Source organism: Scyliorhinus canicula, chromosome 15, assembly GCF_902713615.1.
Source record: "Scyliorhinus canicula chromosome 15, sScyCan1.1, whole genome shotgun sequence".
In the NCBI taxonomy this organism is placed as follows: Eukaryota; Metazoa; Chordata; class Chondrichthyes; order Carcharhiniformes; family Scyliorhinidae; genus Scyliorhinus; species Scyliorhinus canicula.
This window is the reverse complement of record NC_052160.1, coordinates 144,823,016-144,842,231: the sequence shown is the minus strand read 5'-3', so window position 1 is coordinate 144,842,231 and position 19,216 is coordinate 144,823,016. Positions and strand designations below refer to the sequence as shown.

General features: G+C 48.4%; 1 pseudogene; it reads right to left on the bottom strand.

Moving 5' to 3' along the window:
• Nucleotides 1-18,832, bottom strand: part of LOC119978664 — a 54,469-nt pseudogene extending 35,637 nt beyond the window's left edge.
• Between the last annotated feature and the right edge of the window lie 384 nt (nt 18,833-19,216).

The following is a 19,216-nucleotide window of genomic DNA, read 5'->3' as shown; positions in this document are numbered from 1 at the left end:
CATTCTGAAATCAGTAGTGTTGTCAAACAGGAATGCCTTTTTGCACCAATAATTTGTGAAATTCTTATTTCTTTGTTATCCTTTTCCAATCCAGCCCCAAGATTATTTGACTCCGAACAAGATCAAATGGAAATCTTTCTCATAGTGCTTGTCCAACAAAAAATTGGAAAACCAAACATCTGTTGAGAAGGGAGCTTACTTTTGCTGACTAAGCAGTTTGTTGCACGCTCACTCTGAAGTAGACCTCAAACAACTTAGCAAAATAGTGAAAATGCTCTTGCAATGAATTGGGACCCGTCACCTCGACACAACATGTGGGCCGGGGGTCTCCGAGCTTCCGCGGCAAAATGGCGCTCGGCGCGGGATCAGAGAATGGGGCCTCAGACCCGTGAACGGGTCCGACGCCGGGGTGTGATTCTCCAGCGACCAGAGAATCAGCGCCAGTCTCGCACGCTCGCTTGACCACTCGCTGGTTGGGGGCCGTTGAAAGAGGGCCCCGCACCGATTCTCCGCAGTCAACCAGCCGAGTTCCCGCCAGTGTGGTTCACGTATGGTTCCCCCTGGTGACAGCACGATGCGCGGCAGCGGTGGCCGTCCTGGTGGGGAGGGGGCGGGGGGGGGCAGGGGGATCAGTCTCCAGGGTGGGGCCAAGTACTTCACGGGAGGGATTCCTCGGTATTGAGTCCTAGGCCCAAATTCTGATGGATCAATGTACTTCCCGCCATCATTTTTAAAAATATAAATTTGGAGTACTTAATTATTTTTGTTCCAATTAAGGGGCAATTTAGCATGGCCAATCCACCTAACCAGCACATCTTTGGGTTGTGGGGGTGTAACCCACGCAGACGCGGGGAGAATGTGCAATCTCCACACGGACAGTGACCCAGAGCCGGGATTCGAACCTGGGTCCTCAGTACCGTAGTCCCAACGCTAACCACTGTGCCAAGAGCTGCCCCCTCTTCCCTGCATCATAAGGACTGAGGTGGGGACCATTGACCAGAAACTGAAATGGAGGAAAAATAAATACTACAGTTGCAAGAGCAGATTTGAGGCTAGGAATCCTGTGGTAAATAACTGACCTCGTGACTCCCTAAAGCCTGCCCACCATCTACAAGACACACAACATATCAAATAAAATGTTTGTCACTTGCCTGCATGAGTGCAACTCCAACAGCACTTAAGAAGCTCGACACCACCCAGGACAAAATATCCCTCTTGACCATCCCACCATCCAACACCTTAAACATTCACTCTCTCCACCACCCTCCCTAACCTCCCTACTTAGTGCCAGACCCCATAGATGTGTCTGGTCCTTAGGTTGAGTTAGAAAAACATGTTTGTTAACCTTTATGCTGACTGCCGTAGATTGTCGGCGCGATTCTCCGCCCCCCACGCTGGTTGGGAGAATAGCGGGAGGGCCTCCCGACATTTTTCACGCCCTCCCGCTATTCTCCCCCCCCTCGCCCAACCCACGTCACGAATCGCCGCTCGCCGTAAAAAATTCTCCACGGCTGATGGGCCGAGCGGCCGGGCCTTTACGCCCGTTTTTTCACGGCAGCAAACACACCTGCTCGATGCCGTCGTAAAAACGGGCGCTGGATGCCCGTTTGGGGTGGGAGCACCACCGTTGTGCTCGGCAGGGGACAGGCCCACGATCGGTGCCCACTGATCGTTGGGCCTGCGTCCAAAAGGGACGCACTATTTCCCCTCCGCCGCCCGACAAGATCAAGCCGCCACATCTTGTCGGGCGGCGGTGGAGAAATGCGGAACCGCGCATGCTCGGGTTCCATCAATGGCGTGATGACGTCACCCGCGCATGCGCGGTTTGGAGCCGGCTTGGCGCGCGGCCTTAACGACGGTCGTTAAGGCCGCGACGCCGTGATTCCCGGGGTCCCACTCCTAGCTCTGATGGGGGGGGGGGGGGGGAGAATCGTGTCCCGGGAACGGGCGTGAAGGCTGCCGTGAAACACGGCCGGTTTCACGGCAGCCTTTACGACTCTCCGCATTTGCGGAGAACCTCGCCCTGTGTTTTAGAACAACTGTTTAAGATCCCTGAAATCTGGGTTAACTGGAACATATTGCATCAGCCTTATATCGACTGCTGTAAATGGTGCCACATCAGCTGGCATCTTTATGAAAATTGCTTTAATATACTGAACTACACTAAATAGATTCAAAATCCCTTCACATTAGTGGCTAATTGTCCCAATAGATTGTTAATAAATCCTAATCATTTGTCTTCCCACAACAAACCTCTCATATGAAGAATGTTTGCAGGGAAACGCTCCTGGAGGATTGCTTTTCCCTTGGAACTATAACCGAGAAAAGTGAGTGCAAATGGAGTTAACGGCAGAAAGTATTTGAAAGTTGCGTTACTCACCGTAATCAAAGCTGTGTACCTCTCTTTGTCTTCGGCTGGACTTCCCCTCGAAGTGGGATATTTCCAGTCTAAATTTAAACCATCAAAATCATGTTTCCTAAGTAATGCAATCGTTGAATTAATGAATATTGAACGGTTCTTCCTGGCAGACGCCATGGCGGTGAATCTGAGAGGGCGAGCGAATTAATGAAAAGGTTTTATCTGGTTCAAGACATTTAAAAAATATTTTAAGGTTAAAAGTTATCTCTTTCTGGAATGAAAATTGTAAGTGAATCAATGAGAACTCTTTCAAAACCCACTGCATACATAGAAGATAGGAGCAGGAGGAGGCCTTTTGGCCCTTCGAGCCGCTCCGCCATTAATCACGATCATGGCTGATCATCCAACTCAATAGCCTAATCCTGCTTTCTCCCCATAGCCTTTATCCCATTCTCCCCAAGTGCTATATCCAGCTGCCTCTTGAATATATTCAAAGTTTTAGCATCAACTACTTCCTGTGGTATGAATTTCACAGGCTCACCACTCTTTGTGTGAAGAAATGTCTCTTTACCACTGTCCGAAATGGTTTACCCTGAATCCTCAGGCTGTGAGCCCTGGTTCTGGACACACCCATCATTGGTAACATCTTCCCTGCATCTACCCTGTCTAGTCCTGTTAGAATTTTATAAGTCTCTCTGAGATCCCCCCTCATTCTTCTGAACTCCAGCGAGAACAATCCTTACCTAGTCAATCTCTCCTCATATGACAGTCCCGCCATCCCTGGAATCAGTCTGGTAAACCTTCGCTGCTCTCCCTCGAGAACAAGAACATCCTTCCTCAGAGAAGGAGACCAAAACTGCACACAATGGTGTGTTTTATGAGAACATATCCTTAAAAAGCAAATAGCTTTTAAAAAATCTAATTCATTATTCAAATTTGATTATCCTACACTGTTGAGTGATTTAAAGAAAGTATTGATACTTACTTTTGAACCCAACATTTCTCAGTCTGAATCTATAACTGTAATGGCGGAAGGTAATAAAGCTATCTCATCAGCGATAGTAATCACCTGGCATTTATCAAATGCCACTTGTTAACCAACCCTTAATGTTGTCCAAACTATGTTCTGGGTGTACATACAGACCTCCTGATTGGATTAATGAAAGTATAGCTGAATAGGCTTGTCTGAGAACAGCATTATTCCTGATGTGGAGATGCCGGCGTTGGACTGGGGTGAGCACAGTAAGAAGTCTTACAACACCAGGTTAAAGTCCAACAGGTTTGTTTCAAACACGAGCTTTCGGAGCACGGCTCCTTCTTCAGGTGAATGGAAAGGCTTGTTCCAGAAATGTTTATATAGACACAGTCAGAGATGCCCCGGAATGCGAGCACCTGCAGGCAATCAAATCATCAAAGATGCAGAGAGAGAGGTAACTCCAGGTTAAAGAGGTGTGAATTGTCCCAAGCCAGTTCAGTCGGTAGGCCTCTGCAAGTCCAGGCTTGTTGGTGGGGGCCGAATGTAATGCGACATGAATCCCAGATCCCGGTTGAGTCCGCATTCATGCGTGCGGAACTTAGCTATAAGTTCGTCTTATAGATGTACCTTGTACGATGGGTTTCAAGATGCCCTTGATGTGGCCAGAGAGGTTCTCACACAGGGTCACCCAGCTTCTGTCGCGACACGACGGACTTCCTACAGAAACTCAGCACCCATGGACCAGTTGAACCAGGAACATTCCTCGTCACAATGGATGTCTCGGCACTCTACACCAGCATCCCCCATGACGACGGCATTGCTGCAACAGCCTCAGTCCTCAACACCGACAACTGCCAATCTCCAGACGCAATTCTGCAACTCATCCGTTTCATTCTAGACCACAACGTCTTCACCTTCGACAACAAATTCTTCATCCAGACGCACGGAACAGCCATGGGGACCAAATTTGCACCTCAATATGCCAACATCTTCATGCACAAGTTTGAACAGGACTTCCTCACCACACAGGACTTTCAACCGATGCTATACACCAGATACATCGATGACATTTTTTTCCTTTGGACCCACGGCGAGACATCACTGAAACGACTACACGATGACATCAATAAGTTCCATCCCACCATCAAACTCACCATGGACTATTCTCCAAATTCAGTTCCATTCTTGGACACACTCGTCTCCATCAAGGACGGTCACCTCAGCACCTCGCTTTACCGCAAGCCCACAGATAATCTCACGATGCTCCACTTCTCCAGCTTTCACCCGAAACACATTAAAGAAGCCATCCCCTATGGACAAGCCCTCCGTATACACAGGATCTGCTCAGACAAGGAGGAGCGCAACAGACACCTACAGATGCTGAAAGATGCCCTCGTACGAACGGGATATGGCGCTCGACTCATTGATCGACAGTTCCACCGCGCCACAGCAAAAAACCGCACCGACCTCCTCAGAAGACAAACACGGGACACCACTGACAGAGTACCCTTCGTCGTCCAGTACTTTCCTGGGGCGGAGAAACTACGACATCTTCTTCGCAGCCTCCAACACATCATCAGTGAGGATGGACATCTTGCCAAGGTCATCCCCACACCCCCACTACTGGCCTTCAAACAACCGCGCAACCTCAAACAAACCATTGTTTGCAGCAAATTACCCAGCCTTCAGAACAGCAACCACAACACCACAAAACCCTGCCAGGGTAATCTCTGCAAGACATGCCAGATCATCGACATGGACACCACCATTACACGTGGAAACACCACCCACCAGGTACGCGGCGCATACTCGTGCGACTCGACCAATGTAGTCTACCTCATACGCTGCAGGAAAGGATGTCCCGAAGCGTGGTACATTGGCGAGACCATGCAGACACTGCGACAACGAATAAACGGGCATCGTGCGACTATCAACAGGCAGGACTGTTCCCTTCCAGTTGGGGAACACTTCAGCAGTCAAGGACATTCAGCCTCTGATCTCCGGGTCAGCATTCTACAAGGAGGCCTTCAGGAGACGCGACAACGCAAAATTGCTGAGCAAAAACTTATAGCTAAGTTCCGCACGCATGAATGCGGACTCAACCGGGATCTGGGATTCATGTCGCATTACATTCGGCCCCCACCAACAAGCCTGGACTTGCAGAGGCCTACCGACTGAACTGGCTTGGGACAATTCACACCTCTTTAACCTGGAGTTACATCTCTCTCTGCATCTTTGATGATTTGATTGCCTGCAGGTGCTCGCATTCCGGGGCATCTCTGACTGTGTCTATATAAACATTTCTGGAACAAGCCTTTCCATTCACCTGAAGAAGGAGCCGTGCTCCGAAAGCTCGTGTTTGAAACAAACCTGTTGGACTTTAACCTGGTGTTGTAAGACTTCTTACAGCATTATTCCTGACATTGTTGAGATAAAAGACTTTGAAGTACCCAAAAAAGGTTGAATGAAGGTCACTTTGCTGTAGGATTCTTGCACCGATGTCCCAGGTTACAAAGGATGGCTTCTGCTGACACAATCCCCTTTCCTTCTTTACAATCAGGGAGATGGAAGCCTGTGATAGTGTTGGCGGGGGCAGCTCCCCCTCTCCCTCGCCTCATTGCACGTCCTCACCAGCAGTGAGTCCAGCACCGCATCAAACTTTTATAAAAACTCCACTGCGAACCCATCCGGCCCCGGGGCCTTCCCTGCTTGCATCACACCCTTACTGTCCATCACCTTCTTCAGCCCAATTGGAGCCCCAGCCCTGAACCCTCCCCCTCCCCCTCCACCTTGGGGAACTCCAACACAGCCAGGAACTGCTGCATCCCCCCCTCCCCCTCCCCCATTGAGGGCTCTGACTCATACAGCCTCCTATAGAGGCCTCAAATGCCCTACTTACCTCCTCTGGATCTGTCACCACCTCAGTCCCCTTGTTCCTCACTCTACCAATCTCCCTCACCACCGACTGCTTCCTCAACTGATGGGCCAGCACCCTACCTGCCTTCTCCCCGTACTCGTACACTGCCCCTCTGACCCTCCACAACTGCCCCAAATTCAATATGGAGCCTCTCCTTTAACAACCCTCCTCCGGTACCACCGAGTGTCTTTGACCCACCCTCAGAATCTCCTCTACAATCCTTGCCCTCTCCTCCCACTCCACCCTCTCCCTGTGCACCCGGATTAAAATAAATTCCCTCCTGACAACCACCTTCAGTGCCTCCCACAGCGTGGCAGTTGTGACCTCTACCCGTGTCGTTCAACTCCACATAGGCCCGAGTGGCAGCCGTCACCCGCTCACGCACTCTGTCATCCACCAATTGCCCCACATCTAATCCCCACTGAGGCTGTTGGACCTCCCCCCCCCACCCCCAAACCCACCAGCAGTGTTCTGTCCATCACAGAAAAATCCGGGAAGGCACCCAGTGCACCTGGGGGAAGTATGAAAACTCCTTCACCTCCCTCGGACACTTCCAGCCCCCCCCCCCCCCCCCCCCACTCCTCGCCACGTGCTCCGTAAAACCCCTGAACTCTCTCACCACCGCTGACACACTCAGCGACTTCGAACTCGACTGACCCAGACTCAGGTCCTGGGCTGTATTGAAATCACAAGACACACAAACACAGAGGACAGAAGAGGGGGTAAAATACTGGGTAGAAAGGATAAAAGTAATTGTTTCAGATGGTTGTCTTATAGCACCTTGAATCAATTTAGGCTTTCAGTTCAAGGTTTCCATTGTCGATTCAGTCAGGAGTCTGTTCAGCGATGCAACCTTTCGGAAGAAAATACAAGGGAGAGAAAGAAAGAGAAAGCAGAGAGAGAGCAGAGAGAGAGAGAGAGAGAGAGAGCAGCTTCCTTCCTCTGAGTTTCCAGGACTCCAAGGGATCTTCCCTTGCTCTCTGAAAATCATCCACCCAAGCAAGATCCAATCACCGCCTGTTACCAGGCAGAATGTGGCATTTTGGCCAATTCATTGGCCAACAGCCAACCAATCGAACCAAGTCCCATCAATCTCTCGGGTGCCAGAAAGTCTGAGTTCTGCTGTTCGAAGCTATTGTAGCTTTTGAGTTCCTTTCTTCCCTTTTCAGCCTAAAGGAATTCAGCATTCAGCATTCAGATAACAGCCAAAGTAAAAAAATGGGAAATAAGGAAATTAACAGGAAGGGCCCTTACACCAGCCATTTAATACTGTGGCTACCAGGGCAGGTCAGAGGCTGGGAATCCTGCGGAGAGTAACTCACCTTCTGACCCCCAAATCCTGTCCACCATCTACAAGGCACAAGTCAGGAGTGTGATGGAATACTCTCCACTTGCCTGGATGAGTGCTGCTCCAACAACATTCAAGAAGCTCGACACCATCCAGGACAAAGCAGCCCCGCTTGATTGGCACCCCTTCCACAAACATTCAAATCCTCCACCACCGACACAGAGTGGCAGCCGTGTGTACCATCTACAAGATGCTGTAACTCACCAAGGTTCCATAGGCAGCACCTTCCAAACCCACAACCACTACCATCTAGAACAGTGTTCTTCAAACTCGGGGGCGTGACCCGCGGGTGGGTCGCGGGGGGGGGGGGGGGGGGGGGGGGGGCTTCGGGAGGGTTGCGGAGCCGTCCTTCATGGCGTTCCCGATCACACAAATCCCCGCGCAGCAGCTGGCTTTTAATAACGCCGGCTGCAAACGGCCATTAAAATGGCCGCGAACATGTAAAAAAATTTGGCTGCATTCCGCATGCATGCCGATGATCCGGCGCGCATGCGCAGTGCGGCCACTAATTTTTTAAACGGTCGCAGTTTAATTGCTCGCTTGTGCATGCATAATTTACCATTTCACTTCATTGTTCCTTGATTACCTGGAGTAATTTTAAAAGGTGCAATTAAGTAAGTAGTTTATGTGTAATGTTCCTGTCTCCATCTATAATGGAATAAAAGGAATGCAAATCATGATTAGTCATACTCATTCTTGCATTACCCTTTTCACAATGGTATTTCTATGCTCATCTGTGTACTGTTCCTCTGTAACCATTTTTTATTCATTTATTTTATTCATTTTATTTTTTTTACAAGTTCGGGGGTGATTTTATTTAATAAAATGTTATGGGAGAAATGCAGAAGTTTGGACAGATGGAGACTCCATACTTTCCGACACCGGAAAGCTTCACCTTCATCCAACAGGTTCCATTGGAGGAGTGTGTACGAGGGCCAAAGGGACCCAAAACCATTTCCTCCATTTTTGTCAGCAGCAAACAAGGGGCAGAGATTCTCTGCCACCCGGGAAGTGTCGGCGTCAGGAATCACGCCACTCCGATCGGCGAGGCCCCTGCGGCGATTCTCCGGCCCGCGATGGGCCAAAGTCCCGCCGCTGGGAGGCCTCTCCCGCCGCCGAGGTTTGAACCACCTCTGGTGGCGGCGGGATCGGCGGCGAGCGGGCCCCCGGGGTCCTGGGGGGGGGGACGTGGGGCGATTGGACCCCGGGGGGTGCCCCCACGGTGGCCAGGCCCGCGATCGGGGCACCCCCGCTCAGACTCTTTCTCTTTCGCGGCTGCCACGGCCTCCGCCATGGTGGAAGGGGAAGAGAAATCCACATCGCGCATGTGCCGGTGGTGACGTCAGCGGCAGCTGGCCGCTGACATCACCACCGGCGCATGCGCCGACCGGCGAAAGCCTTTCGGCCAGCCCTACTGCCGGGGGCGCCGGGTTTTTGCGCCAGTATTCTGGTGCCAACCACTCCGGCGCGGGGCTGGCCCCCAAAGGTGCGGAGAATTCCCCACCTTTGGGGAGGCCCGACCCCGGAGTGGTTGGCGCCACTCCCCTACGCTGGGACCCCCCGTCACGCCGGGTAGGGGAGAATCCCGCCCAAGGTTAGAGAAAATGGTGGGTTGCTCAGGTTGGCCGGCGTGGGTCACGAAGGTCGGCCAGCGTGGGTCGCGAAGGTCAGCCAGCGTGGGTCGCAAAGGTCAGCCAGCGTGGGTCGCGAAGGTCGGCCAGCGTGGGTCGCGAAGGTCGGCCGATTGGTAAAAATGGGTCCCCAGAAAAAATGTTTGAAGAACACTGATCTAGAAGGACAAGAGCAGCAGATACCTGGGAACCCCACCACCTGATGTATCTGGCTGATCAGAGGGAGGGACCTGTCTGTCTATACCTGTGTCGGGATTACCTTTCTGTCCCAAAGTTCCATCCACCAACACCCAGGAGTGTCTTCAACTGCGGTCTCCTGTCAGAAAAAAAGCAAACGATCATTTCAATCCTTTCCTTCAACAAATAACTTAACTTCAACACCAATCTTGGAGGCAAAAATAACCCTCAGTGAGCAACAAAGCAAGAAGGATATGGAGCGATGCGCAGAACCGCCGCCGTGTTTCCTGTGCATGCCCAGGGGGTTTCTTCTCCGCGCCGGCCATGGCGGAGCCTTACAGAGGCCGGCGTGAAGGGAAAGCTGGCCCCCACGGCACAGGCCCACCCACAGATCGATGGGCCCCGATCGCGGGCCAGGACACCATGGGGGCCCCCCCCAGGGCCGGATCCCCCCGCGTCCCCCCGAAGACCCCGCTAGACGGCCGACAAGCCAGGTCCCGCCGGGATGGACCATGTCCATTTCACGCTGGTGGGACTCGCCAGGAACGCTCGGCCCATCAGGACCCGGAGAATTGTCGGGGGGGGGGCGCTGCCAACGGCCCCCGACCAGCACAACGTGATCCCTGCCTCTGCCTGAAAACCGGCGGTGGAGAATTCGGCAGCCAAGGTCGGAGCGACAGGGCGGGTTCACTCCGCTCCCCGGGATTCTCCGACCCGGCCGAGGGGGGGGGGGGGGGGGGGGGGGGGGGGGGGGTCGGAGGGTGGTGTGGGATGGAGAATCCCGCCCAGGAGGAGATATGGATATTACATTGAGAATAATGGTCGGCCTAGTATAGAGGATGTGATCTGATTAAAAAGAAGCTTCCGTTCTGGATGGGATTAACAGAAGCGCTGGGAACACCTCCGCTATCTAAAGGCACTCAGCATTTTTAGTTCCACGGCATCTTGTCACTGCGAGACCGGCACCCTGGCAGTGCCCCTGTTAACTTGGCAGTGCCACCCAGGCACCCTGGCATTGCCAGGCTGGCACCCAGGTAGCACTGCCAGGGTGGCAGTGTCAAGGTGCCAGGCAGGCACCCTTCGAGCCAGGGTGCCACCCTGCCTGGAGGCCAACCACCCAGAGGCCTCTAACTGCCTGGCAGAGCCCCCCACCAGCTACCGTTCCACCTGGTCCCAGTTTGTGTACTTGTGGGGACAAGTAGTGAATGTCAGCTGAGGGCAGCACGGTGGCCTAGTGGTTAGCACAAACGCCTCACGGCGCTGAGGTCCCAGGTTCGATCCCGGCTCTGGGTCACTGTCCGTGTGGAGTTTGCACATTCTCCCCGTGTCTGCGTGGGTTTCGCCCCCACAACCCAAAAATGTGCAGAGTAGGTGGATTGGCCACGCTAAATTGCCCCTTCATTGGAAAAAATAATTGGGTACTCTAAATTAAAAAAAAAGTGAATGTCAGCTGGCTGGGGGTCCTCAGCGAGGCCTGTAGATGCCAGGTGGCTATCAGAGCAGGCACAAGAACTGGTAAGTGGGTCCTTAAACTCACTTAGCCGTGCGAGACTGGACCCTTCCCCGTGTGGCCGTGATCTACATTGTGACCACTCGCAAGATCTGAAGGTGTAGAATCTCTGTGGGTAGAGTTGATGAATCACAAATATAAAAAGACCCGGATGGGAGTTATGTACAGGCTCCCTAGCAGTAGTCAGGATGTGGGGCAGAAAATAAATCAGGAAATAGAAAAGGCATTTAAAAAAGGCAATATTACAATAATCATGGGGACTTCAATATGCAGGTGGACTGGGAAAATCAGGTTGGCAGCGGATCCCAAGAAAAGGAATTTGTGGAATGTCTAAGACATGGTTTTTGGAGCAGCTTGTGACAGAGCTGACTAGGGAACAGGCAATTCTGGATTTGGTGATGTGTAATGAGGCAGACTTGATTAGGGAATTTAAGATGAAGGAACCCTTAGGGAGCAGTGACCACAATATGATAGAATTTACCCTGCAGTTTGAGAGGGAGAAGCTGCAATCAGATGTAACGGTATTATAATTAAATAAGGGTAACCACAAAGACATGAGGGAGGAGCTGGCCAGAGTTGATTGGAAAAGGAGCCGAGCAGGAAAGATAGTGAAACAGCGATGGCAGGAGTTTTTGGGAGTTATTCAGGAGGCACAATTGAAATTCATCCCAAGGAACAGGAAACATGCTAAGGGGAGGACAAGGCATCCATGGCTGACGAGGGAAGTCAAGGACAGCATAAAGGCTAAAGAAAAAGCATACAAAGTGGCGAGGATTAGTGGGAAACCAGAGGATTGGGAAGCCTTTATAATCAAGCAGAGGACAGCTAAAAAAGCAATAAGGGGGGAGAAGATGAAATATGAGTGCAAGCTAGTGAGTAATATAAAGGAAGATAGGAAGAGATTTTTCAACATATAAAAGGTAAGAGGGAGGCAAGAATGGACATTGGACCACTGGCAAATGAGGCTGGAGAAGTAGCAATAGGGAACAAAGAAATGGCAGAGGAACCGAATAGGTACTTTTGCATCAGTCTTCGTGGTGGAAGACACCAGTGGCGTACCAGAATTACAAGAGAATCAGGGGTCAGGGGTGAATGCAGTGGCCATCACTAAGGAGAAGGTGCTGGGGAAACTGAAAGGCCTGAAGGTGGATAAATCACTCGGACCGGATGGACTACACCCCAGATTTCTGAAGAAGTTGCTGAGGAGATTGTGGAGGCATTGGTGATGATCTTTCAGGAATCACAGGAGGCAGGAAGGGTCCCAGAGACTGGAAAGTGGCTAATGTAAGACCACTGTTTAAGAAGGGAGCGAGACAGATGACACGAAATTATAGGCTGGTTATTGATAAGATTTTAGAGTCCGTTATTAAAGCTGAGATTGCGGAGAGCTTAGAAGTGCATGGTAAAATAGGGCTGAGTCAGCATGGATTTGTCAAGTGTCTGACAAATCGGTTAGAGTTCTTTGAGAAGGTTTCAGGGTATTAGATAAAAGATAACCGGTGGACGTGATCTATTTGGATTTCCTGAAAACCTTTAACAAGATGCCGTACAGGAGGCTGCTAAATAAGATAAGGGCCCATGGTGATAGGGGCAAGGTACTGACATGGATAGAGGATTGGCTGACTGGCAGAAGGCAGAGAGTGGGGATAAAGGGGTCTTTTTCAGGATGGCAGCCGGTGACTAGTGGTGTACCTCAGGGGTCTGTGCTGGGACCACAACCTTTCACAATATACATTAATGATCTGGAGGAAGGAACTGAGGACATTGTTGTTAAGTTTGCAGATGATATAAAGATCTGTAGGGAGGCAGGAGGAAGCAGAGAGGCTGCAGACAAGCCAGGAGAGAGGGCAAAAAAGTGGCAGATGGAATTCAATGTGAAAAAGTGTGAGATCATGCACTTTGGTGGGAAGAACAGAGGCCAAAACTATTTTCTAAATCGGAAAAGGCTTCAGAAATCAGAAACACAAAGCACTTAGGCGTCCTTGTTCCAAGATTCTCTTAAGGTTAATATACAGGTTCAGTTGTCAGTTAGGAAGGCAAATGCAATGTTAGCATTCATGTCAAAAGGGCTAGAATACAAGACCAGGGATGTACTTCTGAGGCTGTATAAGGCTCTGGTCAGACCCCATTTGGAGTATTGTGAGCAGTTTTGGGCCCCGTATCTAAGGAAGGATGTGCGGGCCTTGGAAAGGGTCCAGAGGAGGTTCACAAGAATGATCTCTGGAATGAAGAGCTTATCGTATGTGGAACGGTTGAGAACTCTGGGTCTGTACTCGTTGGAGTTTAGAAGGATGAGGGGGGATCTTATTGAAACTTACAGGGTACTGCGAGGCCTGGATAGAGTGGACGTGGAGAGGATGTTTCCACTTGTAGGAAAAACTAGAACTAGAGGACACCATCTCACACTAAAGGGATGATCCTTTAAAACAGGGCTGAGGAGGAATTTCTTCAGCCAGAGGGTGGTGAATCTGTGGAACTCTTTGCCGCAGAAGGCTGTGGAGGCCAATTCACTGAGTGTCTTTAAGACAGAGGTAGATAGGTTCTTGATTAATAAGGGGATCAGGGGCTATGGGGAGAAGGCAGAAGAATGGGGATGAGAAAATATCAGCCATGATTGAATGGCGGAGCAGACTCGATGGGCCAAATGATCTAATTCTGCTCCTATGACCTACAGTCTTATGGTATTACTATTCATAACCTCAGGCTGTTCCAAGGTGCTTTACAGCCAATGAACTACTTTTGAAGTATGCCCGCAGTTGTAATGGTGGCCATTTTGTGGATAGTAAGTTCCCACAAACTGCAGGGAAATGAGGTAAATGACCAGATAATCTGAGAGATAACTATTGGGGTTTACAGAGTACCGTTGCTACTCTGTGAATGGTGTGAAGAGACTTTATGAATTCTTGAAGTGTTGTTACATTGGTATTGTCCCTTCTGTATTACTACAGTCATTTAATTCAATGCAGGAACTGAAGGTAATGATTTGGGTTCAGTTTATAAAGTTGTGCACGGAGCAATCCCACCTTCTCTGCACGACTACAGTTCTTGCTATTTTAGTTCAGTGTCGCAGACCACCGAAATTCTGCAGTGAAGCACTACCAGATTTGTTTTCCAGAATAATTGACCAGGTAAATATACAGCCTGCTCTGTGGGTTAAATTCTTACCAACCTGGCGTCAGAACAACTACATGTTTCACTTTTTATGTTAATACATTCTCTTCCGTTTAGATCCTTGAGTCATCCAACTAGATCCTGGTACCTGATGAATGTTTAAACAAGTTTTTTTAATGATTTACTTGACAAGTTTGAAATCTTGCATAATGTGGTACTTGCAAGTTTTGTTGTGAATTGACATGATGGACTTTGTTCAGTTTCACTTGTTATTTTTTCACAAGATACTCAAATGCACAATGTTAAAAAAAATCTCAAGGATGATGCCAGAACCGAGGGAATGTATACATTTTTGAAATAATTTTAATGTACCCAATTTTTTTTTTTTCCAATTAAGGGGCTATTTAGCATTGAATTAAGGGGGGGTTTTGGAGAGTGGGACAAGATGGGACACGACTCTGCCAATGGAACAGGAGGGGTCTGAGGAGCTACAAGGGATGGAGACCCTCCTGGACCTGGTGTGAGATGGGTCTCCGGACCTTCAATTCCTTTCCCTGGCAGCATTTCCCTGCCCTGTGACACCAACCCCTCACTCTATTGCCTCAACAGAGAGATGGAGTTAGCTGGTCTGCACACCAACAACTCATAATTACAGGATCTTTAAGGCAATGGAACATCCCCAGGTGATTCCTCGGAGCATTAGGAAACTCAGCACAACACTGAGCCACGGAAGGAGTTATTCAGCCAGGTGACCAAAAGCTTAGTCAGAGGTTTCAAGGAATGTCACAGAGGAAAGTGGGATTGAGAGTCATAGTGAAAGAATTCCAGGGGTTGGGCCAAGACAAGATAAGTAAAATCGGGGTTCCACAAGAAGCTAAAATTAGAGGACAGCCGATATCTTGGGTGGCTGTGGGGTTGCAGGAGATAATAATAATAATCTTTATTATTGTCACAAGTCAGCTTACATTAACACTGCAATGAAGTTACTGTGAAAATCCTCTAGTCGCCACATTCCGGCACCTGTTCAGGTACACAGGGAGAATTAAGATGTCCAATTCATCTAACAGCACGCATTTCGCGACTTGTAGGAGGAAACTGGAGCACTCGGAGGAAACCCACGCAGACACGGGGAGAACGTGCAGACTCCGCACAGACAGTGACCCAAGCCGGGAATCGAACCTGGGACCCTGGAGCTGTGAAACGATAGTGCTACCCACTGTGCTACCGTGCCGCCCATATTAGATAGAGAAGGACGAGACCGTCAAGGGATTTGAAAACAAAGATGATGATTTAAAAATCAAGATGCTGGGAGTCGATGTAGGTCAGTGAGTACGGGGGGCATGAATATGAAATCAGAAACCGACCTCGGGATTGAATATGACACCAAAATTGCAAATAGACTGGCTTAATCTCAGACAAAGCGAACAATTGAAAGTTGGACAATGTGTTGAGGGTGAGGGATTTAAAACCAGATCATCTGGTTTTGTGACTTTTGATAATTGCCCAGAACACCAGGATGACACATCTTGTTCTTCTTTGGTATAGTATCACAAATCTGTCGCATTCTGGAAGGTGCCCCCCCCCCCCCCCCCCCCCCCCCCCCCCCCACCACCCCCACCACCCCCCCTAGACGGTGCAGCTGTTCCCTCAGAATAGCCCTGGGTGGTCGGACTTGGAATCTTGTGATTTCGCAGTAAGTATTCCGCCTAACCCAACCACAGCTCACAAGGTACAGAATTGGACAGGATTCCTTCTCTTGGTTGTAATCTAATGACTCTCGTTGGAAAATTTTATTCCAGGTATGAATAGCTTCAGATTCAGATGTGATACCATTCGACAGCCCTGGAGGGACTCACTGCGCGGAATCATGATTTGGGGGCAAAAGAGGGATTGGGAAGGGCGTCGAGGGGTGGGCAGAGACATCACTGAAACCATAGTTGGAGAAAACCATCATCTGACAAATGAGCTGTTATGAAATACACGTCTACTCACTTTTTCTTGAGACCATTAAATGTTTTGTAAAGAATTTCATCATTCAGTTCCTTGGTAGCAATCTTGTTGTTACCATTGATGTTGGCAAATGCATAGATTAGATGGGTGCACAGGCAAGGGGGAATGTTCTCAGGCATAAACTTGCCTATTCCTGGTCTGTGCTGGGCCCAGTTCGCAAAGTAACAAAACAGTTTGAAAGCTGTCCCTGAAAGCAGAAAGTAAAAGGATTTGCATTAAGGCTTTCACCCTCTATTTTAGCTTTTTCAAAATGAATGACTAAATGTGTAGTTCGATTCGATTCGATTGTTTAATAAAATCGAGAATCTTTGGGAAACAAGACATTATCGCAATGGTCAGACACACTTGGCAGCAATAATGTCACTCACCCACTTGTAGATGTAACAACAGGACGCAGCCGACTAGAATAAAGCAAAGGAAAGCAAGCATGAAGTTCATGACAAAAAACACAAAGATTTGCATTTATATCGTGCTTCTCATGGCTACCAGACATCTCAAGGCGATTTCAGCCAATGAAGAGGTGATTGGTTTGAGTGCAGAGAGGTATAGTGTCGGCAGGTAAGGGTTTCTTGGATGTAAAACCATCGCACTCACCGCCATCTCTCCACGATTAATGTGTAGCATCTTACATGATTGGGCAGCACACACAAACATGTTCTTTAAGAACTAATTAGTTCCATAACAGAGAAGCCAGACGTGTGCTTCTAAATGTCCACCTGGATATTGCAGTAGATAATAGTGCTAATGAATTAGAGATGTATAACTCTGTTTTTCTGCTTTCCAGGAATGGACCGTCAAAATTGTTTCCTGCATTTCCGGCAGTGAATTGTGACGTTAATTGACTTTTATATTTGAACCTTACTTGTGGTTGGCCTTCTTCAACCACTATGTGGTGTAGTTTTTGATGGGACGGAGCGACTCGATAGGCCTCTTCAGAAGGCAGTTAAGGTTTAACTACGCTGGTGGAGTTACAAATATAAAAGCAAATTACCGCAGATGCTGGAATCTGAAACAAAAACAGAAAATGCTGGACATTCTCAGCAGGTCTGACAGAATCTGTGGAGAGAGAGGGGAGCTAACGTTTCGAGAGAAACATTCTCTCTCCACAGATGCTGTCAGACCTACTGAGATTGTCCAGCATTTTCTGTTTTTGTTGGAGTTACTAATAAACTGGGTACGGGCAGTTGGTTTTTCTCCCCTCATGGACATTAATCGTTTTTTATGAAAATCTGATAATTCAGTCACTTTCAGAAACTTTTTCCAGAGTTCTCTCTTCACTGAGCTGGAGAATTGAAATATAGGCCGGAATTCTCCAGCCTTTCTCTGGAAGCAGGATTTTCTGGTCCATTGGTAATGGACCTCTCCCTCATGGCTTTCCCGATGGTGTGGGGCGGCTTCAATGGGATTCCCATTGATAGTAGCGGGAATAGAGAATCTCGCCATCAGCGAACGGTGCGCCTTCTTCTACTGCCGACAAACACGCGACTGGGGGGTGGAGGAGGGCTGGTGGATCCCACCCAGAGTCTCAGTAATGGCCACCATGAAACTGTCGGTCAAATGTTGTAAAATCCATCTGATTCACTAATGTTCTTCAGGGAAGGCGATCTGCTGTCCTGACCTGGTCTGGGCTGAAACGTGACAGCAATGTGGTTGACTCACAACTACCCTCTGAAATGGCTGAGTGAGACATTCAGTTCAAGAGCAATTCGGATGGGTCAATAAATGTTGGCCTTGCCAACATCACCCATATCCAAAGAGAGAATATATTCAATTCACAAACTGCCATTTGAACACACTCTGTGGATCATTAGTCAATGGCTCTGGAATTCTAGTCCAGTAATGTGACCACCACACTCCCGGATTTAGAAGCAGTTTTATTTGATCTGGCAAACTCATATCCAAACTATCCCCCTCCCACCACAACCTCTAAAAAAAACCCTGCTTGTGCTACTAGTAAATTGACTTTGAGGTTATGAAAGATTTGTTGTATGGTTGTTATATTTGATGATTAATTGGATTGACCAGAACAAGCCATCTCATGCACTGCAATGTATCTATACAGCTCATCTCTATGTATTTGGTAAAGAAAATAGTCTCCCCTGTAACAAATTGGAGCCTCTTGTTTGCCCACTGCCCAATATACACCTCGGCACAAGGGAGCTTGGACTGTGTCTAATCACAGACAACCAACAACACTGCCAGTCACTATAATCCTCCATTAGATTGTTTCCATTAATTTGCCTGACTTCTGTTATTTCCGCCTGTGAAGCAGCTCAGATCAGGAACAGAGAGGACAGTGAGGGATTGTCCGTACATCCTCTTAATTCATGATTCTGTACATTGATTTTCTGACTGAGGCAGACAATTTACACTAAAAAATACACTGTAAACTCTTCCATTCTTAATGCAGTTTTTATCCCACTACAGCTAATAGTATTTCTTTGCAAAACAGCAATCAAACGTTAGGTTGCAGTTTATATTTAACACAATGTATACTCATGGATCGTAGCATCTGGGATTCACAATTTTACTTTGGACAAAGTATTGCAAACAATTTTCTACTCAATAAGCTACTAAATTATATCTAACATGTTTTATAGATAGTGAGCCATAGAACAAAAGTAATTACTGCTTGTTGTTTGCAGCAAATCTTTCTCAACATCTCACTGTAACAATCTATACAGCCAAAAAAATATATAAGTACAGATTCGATCTTCCTTGCGCTTTTCTTTAAAATCACACTTACCAATTGAAACAAGTACTTTCCGCATTTTTAGTCTCAGTCGATGTCTCTCCAACGTTATTCTTGCTGTAACCGATGACACTTAGGTACTGGAGGAGCCATACCCTGCTTCGACAGTTCCCACAACAGAGAATTATTAACTAGGAAGTTACAGTGGCTGGACAAGTAGGTTACCTTTGTGATAAAGAGTGGTAAACATATAGAATTATTAACCATATAGGTTAGTGGAGTTGATGATATTAGTGTTGCTGTTGGGTGCAAATGGGGTAAATAGGAATAAAGAGGGATGAACTAATTTAAGCTAAATAGGCTTTTCTGCTCCTTAAATTTTCTCGTGCTCTTACACATAATCACTAGTCCTCAATAACGGGCATCTCGTTATTTCTTCACATTCTTCAATGTAAAGCCCCTTGCGTTTCATTTATCCGATAGGT